This window comes from Mytilus galloprovincialis, chromosome 11 (assembly GCF_965363235.1).
Source record: "Mytilus galloprovincialis chromosome 11, xbMytGall1.hap1.1, whole genome shotgun sequence".
In the NCBI taxonomy this organism is placed as follows: domain Eukaryota; kingdom Metazoa; phylum Mollusca; class Bivalvia; order Mytilida; family Mytilidae; genus Mytilus; species Mytilus galloprovincialis.
In genome coordinates, this window is record NC_134848.1 from 67,035,778 (window position 1) to 67,049,857 (window position 14,080).

Genomic DNA, 14,080 nt, shown 5'->3' on the forward strand with positions numbered 1-14,080 from the left:
GTTCGTTTCTGTGTGTGTTACATTTTAATGTTGTGCTTCTGTTGTGTCGTAGTTCTCTTGTATTTGATGCGTTTCCCTCAGTTAAAGTTTGTAACCCGGATTTGTTTTTTCTCATCGACTTTTGAACTTCGAACAGCGGTATACTACTATTGCCTTTATTTAACTTTTGGAAAGACTTTCAAAGAAACAGATTTGATCAGATGTGGGTCCAGGATTTAAAAAAATACGGAAGGATCATCAGTAAGGAAACGTTAGTAATGGGTATTGTAAAAGGTATATAAAATAAACATAAGCTTTATAACTGTTGTATTTATCATTAAACTGATTGCCTTCTTGATTTTTCAATCTTGAAATTTATAGATTGATCGTGGTGATGGAAAGATTGTACGCTGGTCATTTAAAGGTCAGATAGATGGTACTGAGTGGAAATATAAAGGTAAATGTGTGGATGAAACCACTGGAGAAACAGCAACTGCTACACAACAAAGCAGAGGAGGTGCAATTGAGCATTCTATGAAAGACCTGTTCCAGAAGCTGGCATCAATGAACGCATTATAACATTTCTATATTTAGTTTTTACTCAGTACTATGTTATGTATTATATATTAAAAAGAAGACTTCTGCCATTTTTCAATTTCTATTTTTAATTTTATATACTTTATGAAATGTTGTGAATCTTATGAAATATTTAGATCTTTTAGTGATCTTGTATTTGCAAAATACACCCATACGGGTCAAGCAAACACCTATACAAACATATATAATACAGAAAGTGAAGAACAACAAATTTCAACATAAAACATATTTAGCGAACTCAAGTTGTATCGTTCAGTTTTATTACATGTACTAAACCTCCTCTTATACTTATTTCTATAGTTTTATAATCTAACCCTTACCCTAACTGATTAATTGTATATAACAAAAACATAAATAATAAATAAACCAACATGCTTCTTGATTTTGTGTAAACAATACCTACTCATAAGGCCAATGTAAAATGGTATCAAACCACCAGACGTCCAGCACAAACTCCAATGTGTACGAGTATGTTGTATGCACTAACTACTGCTCTATGATTATTGTTAAACCCTGTTGTATATTTCCAATTTTACCTACGGGACCTTTTATATCTAGCTATGCAGTATTTTGTTTAATCTTGCCCGGTGACTTATATAGTTACTTACTACTTTGTCTTTTGGTCTCTGGATATATCTCATTTTGAAATTAAGCTTCATCTCCTCATGCAATGCATATATTTTGATTTAATCTGTACTTTTAGAAACAGACAAAGTTTGCCATTCCGGGGCATTTGATAGCTGAAAATGCGGAATGGGAGTTGCTGATTGTTAAAGGCCGTACTTATATTTGTCAATGTTGGTGTTATTTGGTCTCTTGTGGAAAGTTATTTCATTGACAATCACACCAGACCTTCTTATTTTTATAAAAATTACGTTTTATCTTTTCAATAAGCCATTTGTTTTACACAGCCGCTCCCTAAAACCCTGGAAGTAATTTCTAGTGATGTGGGGATGCTAACTGTCTTATTAGATTCCATGAGAAAAAAAAGTTTTCATGTAGATTGAAAGATTGATTATTTACATTAAATTAATTGTTTTTAACGTCACTTTCAGTCTCTGAGTAGAAAGTTGATGAACCAGGGGTATGTCAAAGAACGTCTCGTCCTTGTTCTAAAACAGTTCATCGGAAGGTACTAAGAGTTTGTTGATAAATAGTCCGTATCAACTTCACAAATAATACATGATGGTCTTGATGTATAGATTCTGCGTACTGATGTTGTTTATCATCTTAACAACGTGTTTTATTGTTCTTTCATTTGTCTTTGTTCCATTATTAATATTACTTTTACTGTTGGATTGTTTTATGTGATATCCATTTGGCGTGACTCGGTACTTATACATCCCGTCAATGTGTTTGTATTGTCTTTCACTCTTTGCTGGTGTGTTTTGTATATACGACTTTTTGTATTTATTTGGTTCTTATAACGTGACTCTGTACTTTAAAAGATCCCGTCAGTATGATATTGTTCTATTTTATATCATTATGATATATTTCTATTATGAATTACAAAATACGTTGAACCAAAAACGTCAAAATAATTCAATCGCGTAGTGGAATTGACTTGTGTTAATATGTCTTTTGATTGAGTTAAATGAAGGCAGCAGTAGTATACTGCTGTTCGAAATTTGTAAAACGATTGAGAAAAAAGGGAGAAAAAAATACTGTTTTTTTCTTCTATCATGCAGATAATCTTCAAATCGCTGTTACAAAGTAACGTATAAAACCAACCTAACTGTTATAGGCATGATTGCAAACGTTTGTACAGGATGTAAAGTCAAATTGTTTTTTAATGAGACAATATAATAAACAAGTTCTCTTTTGGAGCAAAATGTAAGTGAAACCAAATACATGATTAAAACAATGATATTACAAAAGATATCGGTACTGCTATCAGTAACGAGCTTCCAGTGGTTTGTTCTCTCCCTAAATGCGTACTTGGAATAAAAAGCTCGCAAGTTCGATAGTTTGCAAATCTCTTGACAAATCCGTAACTATTTGTAAAATCAAATGTTTTTCAAAGAAGTAGGGCCGGAAAACCTTTCTTAAGCGTCCAACTATAGCTTTAAAAAAATGTAAACTTTAAGCTAATTATTAGCTTGTTGTTACATACATATGGGCTGTTCCGATACGGAACAGGAACGCGGACATTTTTATTTCAGTAGACACTTAATTGTTTAAAATTTTCATCAGATGTATTTCAAACTTATTGAATCATTTGTTAAAAATAGACATAAATTTCCGAAAAGTTTAGAAATTTTCCCGTGTCATTTAATTGATATTTTAATGATAATTTTTTTTAAAATTCATTAAGTTTCGAAGCCATTTACTTTCAATTTAACAAACAGGTAATGCATATGTCTAAATATACATTTAAATCCTATTAAAGGTCGTCATAACTATGAATAGCACAACGGGAAATACCCACAACTGGTACATATATATATATATATATACATTCTAAATCATTTTTTGGGGTTCATTTTTGACAAGTTGATTAAATGTAAATAACTTTATATACTTTTATTCGATTCTCTCATGATTCTTTTACAATTTAGAAAATGATTCATTTAGGAAATGGTTGAATAAATCACACTGATCATTTTTTTTAACTAATAATAGACCAACTGTGTGGATGTGTTGTTCTTTGTGGTATGTTTACATGCTACTTTATCACTATTACATGTATAATTTATTTGGTTTATAATTAATACTGACTTTGAAATCAATATCTGAAATTTTATATTTGTACAATGAAGAAATTATCCGAGGTGCATTGTACTGGATAAGTACCGTTTTAAAATGTCGTTTTATTTCAGAACGACTTATTTCATGAAAATGTGTTGTTCGTCTTTTAGGGTTTTGCTCAGTCGAATAGATACTGAAAAGACAACATTAAAATGTAACAAACACAGAAACGAACTATAATATAACTATGGCCATTTTCCTAAATTAAGCCATTTCAATTTATATTTTATAGAGTGTCTTTCTATATTGTGATGTTACACTTAATTAAGGGTCGGGTACGGGTGAAGTTTGGTACCTATTAAAACGTTCAAACCCACTGCATTAGTTTGTATATGTCCTAAGTCAAGAACTTGGTATTCAGTAGTAGTCGTTTGTTGATGTGATTCATAAGAGGTTCTCCTTTCTCGTTTTTATAAAGATTAGACCTTTGGTTTTCCCGTTTGCATTGTTTTACACTAGTTATTTGTGAGCCCCATTATAGCTTGCTGTTCGGTGTTAGCCAAGGCTCCATGTTGATGACCGTACTTTGACCTTTAATGAGTTGTCTTTTACATTTGGGACTTGGATGGAGAGATGTCTCATTGGCTCTACTATCACATCTCTGTTTATCTTACTAAAGATATATATTTAAGGGATTATTACCAATAATAGACCAAATGTGTGGATGTGTTATTGCTTTTTGTTATGTTTACATGCTACTTTATCACTATAGTTTAATTGGCTTATAATTAAAACTGAATTTTAAATCAATATATGAAATTTATATTTATACAATGAAGATATTATCTGAAATGAATTGCACTAATTAAGTAACGTTTTAAAATGTCAGTTCCTTTCAGAACGAATTTCACTATGCATATGTGTTATTTTTCTTTTAGGTTTTTGTTCAGTCAAATAGATACTAATGGATAAATTCTTAAAAGGTGCTGAAGATATGGCAAATGCACTGGGAACATCTGGTAAAGGGGAGGTAAACTGCTATAACGAGAGCAATAATTCACGGAAGCAATAGATTTGTTGGAAATTTACACATGGCCTGGGACGTGATATTCAATTTTTATCCTCAGGGTCAGTTTGTTTTATTTGTAAGATAGCAATGATACATATGTGGGTCCTGAATTTAAAAAAAAGAGGAGGAACACCAAGAACGAAACGTTAGGAATGGGTCTTGAATCAAATCCCCTGAAAACCTGTCTGCTTTAAAGACGTTCTTCTGATATTAACATTTAAAACACTGTTCACACAAGAATTTTTTTTAAATCGATCTAATTTGAATGGATCTAAATAAAACCTGTTAACGTTTACATTATTTTAAATCATAACGATCTCTATTGGTCTAATGTGAACCGTTGCAATCATACTACACTTAAAAATGCAATCGATTAGACATGATTTCCCGTAAAATTGTAACATAGCGTAAACATAGAAATAATTAATCAAATTAATTTGTTGATACACTGATATACACGTTTCAAAAAATCGGGATAAAGTTTTTTTTTTTAATAACAAATTCAAATCAAATTTTGATACTGGAGTTAATGCAGCTTTTATATTTTAACAAAACAACTGTAGAATATCTTTTATATCTGCGCATAGCTTACGGAAAACTTTCAGATTTCTTCTTGATTTGTGCTCCAATTCGATTTGTACCCTTTTATACCCTATAATTCGATGACAAGGCCATTTTCTTCGTGAATCCATGTATCGGACCTTTTATTTGTATCCTTGAATATCTAATACTTGTGTTGTTTTGACGCTAATCATGCGCATACATTTTTTTGAATTAATCATATTACTTTAAACCTATAAATGCTTTCACAATTTAATTTAGATTGGTTCATATTAGATGGATTCATACCAAACTGTCTCTTTTAATAATTAGTTTCATTTAATTCATTTAATCAATCTAAAGTTAACCGATCTAGTATAAATCGATCTAAATGGACTAGTGTTGAACGGGGTCTCAACACTCTATCATAATCTATTCTAGAATATATTATTGTATATCATTCAGGTGTACTCTTCAACGTAGGTAATGTATTTTTGACTTTGGCTTCAATCTAGCATCACTGAAAAGACGTTAGGTTTCCTAACAGGCAGTTTTTTATGGTGCTGTGAAATTTGTACCGTTTTTATAAATCACCGATCTTTAGATTATAAAAAAAAACAAAACATTGACCTTGAACTGAAAACTATTCTTTTAACTTTAGTACAAATGTATTATTATATATATGATATAGGCTTAATCATATCAAATGAAGTATTTTCTGTTACGATTGAGATTTCAGGACATAAATTGTGTTACTATTTGATAAATTACAGTACTTATTATACATAACTGTTGAGAAGTTTAATGACATGGGATTTCATGACTTTTAAATGTTCATGAAAAAGAGTTAAACATCATTGATGGAGTTCCCAATATACCCCAAACTAATTATATAAAGCCTATGTTTTAAATTTCGTCGTGTGGCGCTGTGTGACTTCTTCGATGATTAACATGAAACTCTCACTGTTAGACTGACATATTTTCTTTTTGCCAATAATACTACGATATCAAAAAGCCTCAACAAGTCTGGATCTCTTTAAACAAAAATATAAGGACTACAATTCTACGATGCCTCTGCTGGTGGACGTTTCGTCCCCGAGGGTATCACCAGCCCACGAAGTGTTGACATGAATATCAATAATGTGGTCATTCTTATAAATTTCCTGCTTACAAAACTTTGAATTTTTCGAAAAAAAATAAGGATGTTCTTATCCCAGGCATAGATTACCTTAGCCGTATTTGGCACAATTTTTTGGAATTTTGGATCCTCAATGCTCTTCAACTTTGTACTTGTTTGGCTTTATAAATATTTTGATATGAGCGTCACTGATGAGTCTTATGTAGACGAAACGAGCGTCTGGCGTAATAAAGTATAATCCTGGTACCTTTGATAACTATTTTCGATATTATCGTAAAATATACTGAAATGGTCACGAAATTTGATGAATGTCAGAGATTAATATGACGTAGTGGAATACGGTGGGAATGGTAAATTAGCAAAATGGCATTAACAATGACCTGCGCACACGACCAGGCGACGTTAGTTTGAGCAAAACTAACCCAGTTATGATTTATATGGTATTAAAAATGAGGTTTCATGCAATGATACTGACAAGAAAGTTGTCTGTGGCTTTTTGTCACTGAAAAGTGTTTCAACAATGTTATCTTAGCTTCAACTTCGACACTACTATAAAAGTATACTAATTAACTAACACTTCACAATAAGGTAAAGTTTTGTTACTTTTGCTAGCGAACTATTGTTAACCGACAAAATTCGAAAAGTAACTCCTGCACTAATCAAGTTGTCTTAATATATTATATTGCAGAAGATTTTTGTATATGCTTTTCATTCACCTAACTGTTGTATTTATCATTTAATTCGTTGCCTTCTTTTATCAAATAGATTGATCGAGGTGATGGAAAGATTGTCAGCTGGTCATTTAAAGGTCAGATAATTGGTATTGAGTGGAAATATATAGGCATTTGTGTGGATAGAACAACTGGTGAAACAACTACTGCTATAACACAAAGCAAAGGAGGGGCCATTGAGCATTCCATGAAAGACCTGTTCCAGAGGCTGGCATCAAAGAATGCGTTATAAAATAATATGCTTATTTATGACTCGGCACTAACATATGTCTTCTATGTAAAACAGTACAAATCCGCCTATTTTCAATATTGATTTTAATACACTTAACGAAATATCGTGCATTATAATTTCAATATTTATTAAGATTTTTGAGTTAACTTAAGTTGTATCGTTTAAATTTATTATATTTATAACTATTTGTTTTATATGTTTACTTCTTTTATAATTTGAATAAAACGATCCGATTTTATACATTTTCGCATTACAATAAACTACATGTATACAACAAAAAAATATGCTTGTTATTTTCGTACAAAGAGACCTACTTTAAGGCAATGGAAGCAAACCAACTAGAATCACGATAAAAGCAAGAACTTGTTTTTACTATCACTGAAAACGTTGCAATTCTCGATCCTCCCTTTCAAAATCATTGATCCACATTAGCTCGTTCGTGTGTAAGACGATTTAAGTGGACATGTCAAAAAGTATAAGAAAGGTGCAAGTATTAAATATTTTAAAATGTGAAATACGATATATGATGCCTTAAAGAAAGTAATAATCTTGTAGAAGATTCATGTACACTTTTAAGAAACTTGCAACGTTGGTATAAGACATTCGATTTTTTTTATCAAGTTTCAATAATTTGCTCTTCAACTTAATGCTTTATTTGGCCTTTTTTAACTTTTTTGGATTCGAGCGTCACTGATGAGTCTTTTGAAGACGAAACACGCGTCTGGCGTATCTACAAAATTTAGTCCTGGTAAATATGATGAGTTTATTTGTACGTTTAACAGACTTTTTTTCGTGGTTACTAAAAGCAAACACAAAAAGATTTCAATTTGGAGTTTAGTATGGTGTTCATCATCGCTGAACCAGTATATATTTGTTTAGGGGCCAGCTGAAGGTCGCCTCCGGGTGCGAGAATTTCTCGTTGCATTGAAGACCTGTTGGTGACCTTCTGCTGTTGTCTGCTCTATGGTCAGGTTGTTGTCTCTTTGGCACATTCCTCATTTCCATTCTCAATTTTATTCAACCAATTTATTTTATGTTGTATTGAAAACACATAACAGGCAAAAGTCTATAGATTATAAATGTGCTTTGTACTTTAGCTCTTTTTTACTTTGCAATTTCAAGGGAAATAAATCTAAATCAACCGTTTGTGTAACAACTACTTGCAACAGTTGTTTGAAAGCACAAAAGAGAATTGCAACATATAGTATTTTTACTATGAATGCAAAAAAATTTCCCGTGAAACAACTACCAAGCTGCAGCTGAGAGTAATCCGAAAACTCTGGATTATAATTCATAAAGCATACGCTGACATTAATCACAAATATACTGAACTCCGAAGAAAATTCAAACAGGAAAGTCCCTCATCAAATGGCAAAATCAAATGATAAAACACATCAAACGAATAAACAACAACTGTCATATTCCTGTCTTGTACAGGCATTTTCAAATGTTGAAAATGGAATGTATGCTCCATGTTCGTGCTACGGTTGGAACGGTAGCAAATTTGGAAACTGAATTGACTTGTGAGTTGTAAGGAAACGGTCTAATGCGCTGATCATAATGTTAAACTTCATGGGAACCCTTTGATTAAAATGGCTACGTTTTCACCTAAAAACATTTTGTTTAGTACAGAAAACCTGTGTAATTGGAAAAGTTTATTTTAAGGTTCATGATAACCCTTTGTCTAATATGTTGGTATCAACACCACACATTGAACTCTGAAGACAGAAAAATCTGTGAACCTGGACAAGTTTCAAGGCATGTCAAGAACTAGATAGTTATTTTTTAAATCCCTTTAATGATTCAGAAATTTATGACCTTTTCTGGCTTTTGCTTTTCATTTCTTTTCATTCCTGCAGAAAGTTTCAAATAAACTAAGTCTCCCCGTATAAAACATGATGTGAAGTGTATTGATTTAAAAAGACAATACATGGACATTAGACATCTACAGACAAGAGGTGATTTAAACTGTGTAACCGAGTTGACCGCATCACTTTGCAACATAATTTTTAAAATGGTAATTACAAGTGGCGTTAAAACACCAAAAAATCAAATCAATTCAAATAAAAAAAACAAAAAAAAAACACGTGGGTTTATGCATTTTGCTGTTTTCTGTTGACTAGAAATAATGCACATAAAAATCCAGACAAGTTCGATTTCTAAAAAAAAAAGACTACAATATAACTTTTATATATTAAGGTTTAGTATTTCCTGTAAAATTTCCTAGATACACAATTTTGTCAGTAGTCATAGTAAATATTGTGGTGCAAATACGGCAATGATTTTCAATTCCTTTTGAATCTTAAGGCTTCGCATGTCCTAGGTAAATAAAGGAAAATGCACTCAATGTTTAAGAACATTAAAACTTAAATGATTTTGCTGTGCATTTAAAAAAGGCAAAAACAAGATTTGAATGCAGATTGTTTACCTCAAAACACGTCCTCCAAAAGTAACTTACAATGTTGCCAATCATTAAACCAAGCATCTTGATAATGAATGTTAGTTTCAGAGAATGTTTGTTTGAAGCAGAGCGATTTTAATTTATCCCTTTTACAACAAGAAACTAGTATCTACATATAAGTATGAAGGTTTATCATTTCATTAACTGCAGTGGACTTTTGTATTTTCTATATGTTGTTCAAAGTGCAGTCTGACCTGATTTATATTTGAATATCATGTCGCAGCCTTGACAAGTACGATATTAAAAAAACTAATTTATATAATGTTTTATTCAGATTAAAATTGCCTCAAAATATAACACCACTTTTCTGAAGAGAAGATTATCATTGATAGTTCGACAAATCTATCATAAAACAAATATTGACTTCAATGTCAATGACATTGACGAGTTAATGTTATATGGAAACTAGAATAATAAATGTTTGGAAGCCCTTTAATGACATGTTATTATTTCAGACTATGATAGATAACTTTTAAAGTACAAACAATGTACTTTTATGAATGATTTTTCTGTGACGTTGACACTCAACGATGTCCTTCACGTTGTTACAAAAAATATTTAATACTGAATGATGAAACCGATTTAATTGAGTCGCAACTCCTCTAAAACCATACAAAGACTGATAAATTTCTGATATGACGTGTAGATGAAGTGTTTTGTACTTCCTAAAAAAAAAAAAATTTCCGCAGAAGAAGAAAATTTTTGAGAAAATTTCAAACCTGGAGAACGTTGTCATTACGGTTTATACGCCTTCCCAAATGCTCAGGTTTTCGGTAATGTATGAAATTTCCGTAGCTCATACAATTATTTAACTAAAAGGGTATAAAACTTGTGAAAATCACACTTTGCCACAGCATTTCAAGGATATTTAATATTTTTTTATTTTCAAACTGAGATGATGTTTGCATCATGTTTCATATTTTCATCTCTTTATAGAAATGCATATAATGCAATAACTGTGTCCAAATCTTTACTCTGTCCATCGTTTTACTGATTCCACACTTTCTGTTTTAATACTTTCTTAATTGTAGATGCTGCTTATCCTTCCTGAGCACCTGATAACACCCCTAGCTTTTGGTGGGGTTCCTGTTGTTTATTTTTTAGTTTTCTATGTTGTGTCATGTGTACTATTGTTTGTCTGTTTGTCTTTTTCATTTTTATCATTGGCGTTGTCAGTTTATTTTCGATTTTTGATTTTGACTGTCCCTTTGGTATTTTTCGTCCCTCTTTTACTCATATTGTTATCTTTTTCTCTAGAACTTCTATAATAAAGTAACTGATTTTTTAACAATTGATCTGGAACCTCTATCGTTCAGTAACCTATGTTGTTTTCGTTTGATCTTAAATCTGTACCATGTAGTAATACATTTTATTAAATTCGCCCCGGAATCTCCTCCATACAGTTACCTTTTTAGTTATCACTTGCTCTGGAACTGCTGTTCATAAGTCATAAATAGATTCAACTGAAGCAGATCTGGGTCACAAATCAAAATAAAAATGAACGAAGCATTCCAACTTTAAGTGAAAAATAAAACGTCAAATACTGCATAATGTTGTATTATAGAACGTGCACTACCAATGTACACTATTGGATGGGAGATTGGATCACATGTACAGGTGCAATATATGAACACCATTGCACATTGATATATTTGTAGAGATTTTATGCACGTACATCCTGCACACTCGATTTGAGATCGGGTTCATGTTACTTAAGCTTTAGTTTTGTTGTGTATAATGCAGTGGACTTTGCATATAGTTATCAAAGGTACCAGATTATAATTGCCAGACGCGCGTTTCGTCTACATAAGACTCAGTAGTGACACTCATCTCGAAAATAGTTTAAAATCCAAACAAGCATACATTTTTGTACAGTAAAAGAACATTGAGGACAAAAAATTGTGGCAATAATTGCCTACATCCACATCATCTGAACTTGAGTTAATAGGTAATTGTCTCAATGGCAATCATACCACATCTCCTTATTTTTATATTGTAAATCGTTTTGTATTTTGGTATTGTCTGGTTTTTTTTTAGGTTCTTGTGGTTATTGTTTCAACTTTGATTTAATTTCCTCCTCCTTTTTATGCAATAAGTAGATATATAAAAAGAATAATTATACTACAATTATAGGTTGAATATACCTGTCAAATCATATAAAATGATCGAACAATCGTTAAGCAAAATTAATATACTGAGTGCCAATGAAAACGCAACACTTGGTTTTTCAAAAATAAAATTTATACTAGAAATGATAATCTTTCAAAATAAATTGTTCTTGAAAATTAACAATTTTAACAATAGATCGATATCAAACAAAAACTGTTTCCTTGTCAACTTTCGTGCGCAATAGGTAAACGAAACATCCAATGTCGAATCATCAACCCACAGTCCTAACACAAAATGTTACAGCCCCGTGGTGCAGTGCAATCTCCACAGCGCCGTGGAGTTGATCATCCCGGGCGTTTAATGTGATCCCGAGGAATTTTATTCCACTTGTCCCGCAAAGCAAACTCAAGCTGACTTTATGATATTGGTGGTGGTTTTCATCGTCTAAACCATGTTAAATCTGATGCAAAATTTGCTCGATTGGACCAAAATCCGGCGAAAAGCAAGACTTTTGGCCAAGGCGCGTGCCAAATGTCTATGTAACCACCACTGATGTTTTTTTGTACATAATGAATGTTTTTTGGTCTACAGAATTCGATGTTTACGCCAGATGGCCGTTTAGATGTCACTAAGGAAAGACTGTGGTGCTCTTTAACAATTTCTGCGCAAATGGTGCTTTACTGAAATTGCTCCAAAGGTTCTACCGTGACCACCATTGAACTCTCGTGACCTTTGAACAGCCATCAGAGTCGATACCGGATATGTTAAAGACCAAATGTATCGGTCTTGCTGAGCGTTTCTTGCTTTTTGTATCCCGGGATGTGGCTTATCATTAAATGATTCATTTTGGTTGAATTTGTGGATGATTTGGGTTATTGTAGAGGCTACAACTTCAGTCTTCTCGTAATTGTATACTGTGAAAGGCTTCATTGGATCAAGCCCAAAACTGCATGTCGCTGGTTGTCAGAAAGTCCTGGCATTTACTCAGCTGTTTATTGCAGTTTGTTAACAATAAGGGCGGGAAAATTCATGACATTAGCCAAGCTTTAATTGGCAAAATCGTGAAAATGGTGGGTATGTTGGAAAGCGGTGAACTCGGTTTATGTCCGTTCAAAATAACCCTTACTTCGCATTTGTTCCAAAAATCACTCAACCGTAAAATTGTCGACAATTGTTTTAAAAGTCATTTTCAACCAACTATATAAAGTTCTAATATAAATAAAATAAAAATTATAAGATTTTTTTGAAAAACAAAAGTGTTGCGTTTTCATTGGCACTCAGTAGTATTTATAAAAGTGAGCTTTTAAATCAAGTGTGGTTAACGACTCGTTGCTTATACAGAAATCTATTATATATTTAATTATTAAAAGACATTAAGCGAGTGACCGGTTACTAGTCAAGTTTTTATCTATATCTACAATTATAAATAATTAAATGGTATCTTTAAAGCGTAAATCACGAATAGAAGCAAAAACAAAATGGTACCTGATTAACACTTACGAGAGAGAATAATTGATACTAGTTATATTACGATGCTGTGTCTGTGTCATTGACTTATGATTTTTTTAGGATAAAAAACGTGAACTGAAAACTAGGCTGTTACATTTAATCCCCCTGAAACAAAAACCCTTTTTTTCTAAAAAAATCCTTCTTTTTTATTTGTTGGTATTTGTAGGGATAAAATAAAAGAAGTTAAACGTCACTGTCACCTAGATCTCAACTTTGAGAGTAAGGCTAGTCGGAAATAATACATAGATGTAATTTATAAAAATCATGTTTCAGAATACATTTATTAACAAGTAAAAAGTAAAATAAAAAATACTGAACTCCGAGGAAAATTCAAAAAAGTTCTCAATCAAATTGCAAAATCAAAAGCTCAAGCACATCAAACGAATAGATACTATACAGTTTGGATCGAAATGTACTTATTACAGCATTTATTCGCCATATTCTAGAATATGAAAACATTTTATGGGATAGTTGTATTTAACAAGAAGCAATTTTATCGGTAAGGGTTCGTAGATTGCTGGTTTGCGACGTACAACTTCTCTTAAACAATTATACACTGAATTAGGTCTTGAAAAATTAGTAGACAGAAGGAAGAAGCATATAGAAATAAACTCATCATAGATACCAGGATTGAAATTTTATATTAACGCCAGACTCGCTTTTCGTATTCAAAAGACTCAGTGAGAATTAGTGACGCTAAAAAAATGTTAAAAGGCTAAATATAGTACGAAAATAAAGAGCATTCAGAACCAACTCTGTCTTAATGTTTTGCAAAATGCACATACTACATGGATTTCCCCCAAGTTATATGATAGATTTATCAGAAACTTGTCTTCTTACATAAAATAATTACAATCTTCGGAGAGATTTTCAGAATTATACCATCTTAAGGTGCAGAACAGTAACGTAATATAGAAGTTTTATACCATCTGTTGTTAAACTTTGGAATGAATTAGATACTAAAAATTATTCATTCTTATTAACATTCCCAATTCTTTATTATATATATTATAATGATTCTTAAAAT

General features: G+C 31.8%; 1 long non-coding RNA gene across 1 annotated transcript; it reads left to right on the forward strand.

The window, feature by feature from the left end:
- The first annotated feature begins 4,149 nt into the window (after window positions 1-4,149).
- Window positions 4,150-7,237, forward strand: LOC143052666 (uncharacterized). The gene is made up of 2 exons (XR_012971195.1): window positions 4,150-4,294; window positions 6,777-7,237. It is a non-coding gene; the product is annotated as an uncharacterized LOC143052666 (long non-coding RNA).
- Window positions 7,238-14,080: the final 6,843 nt, after the last annotated feature.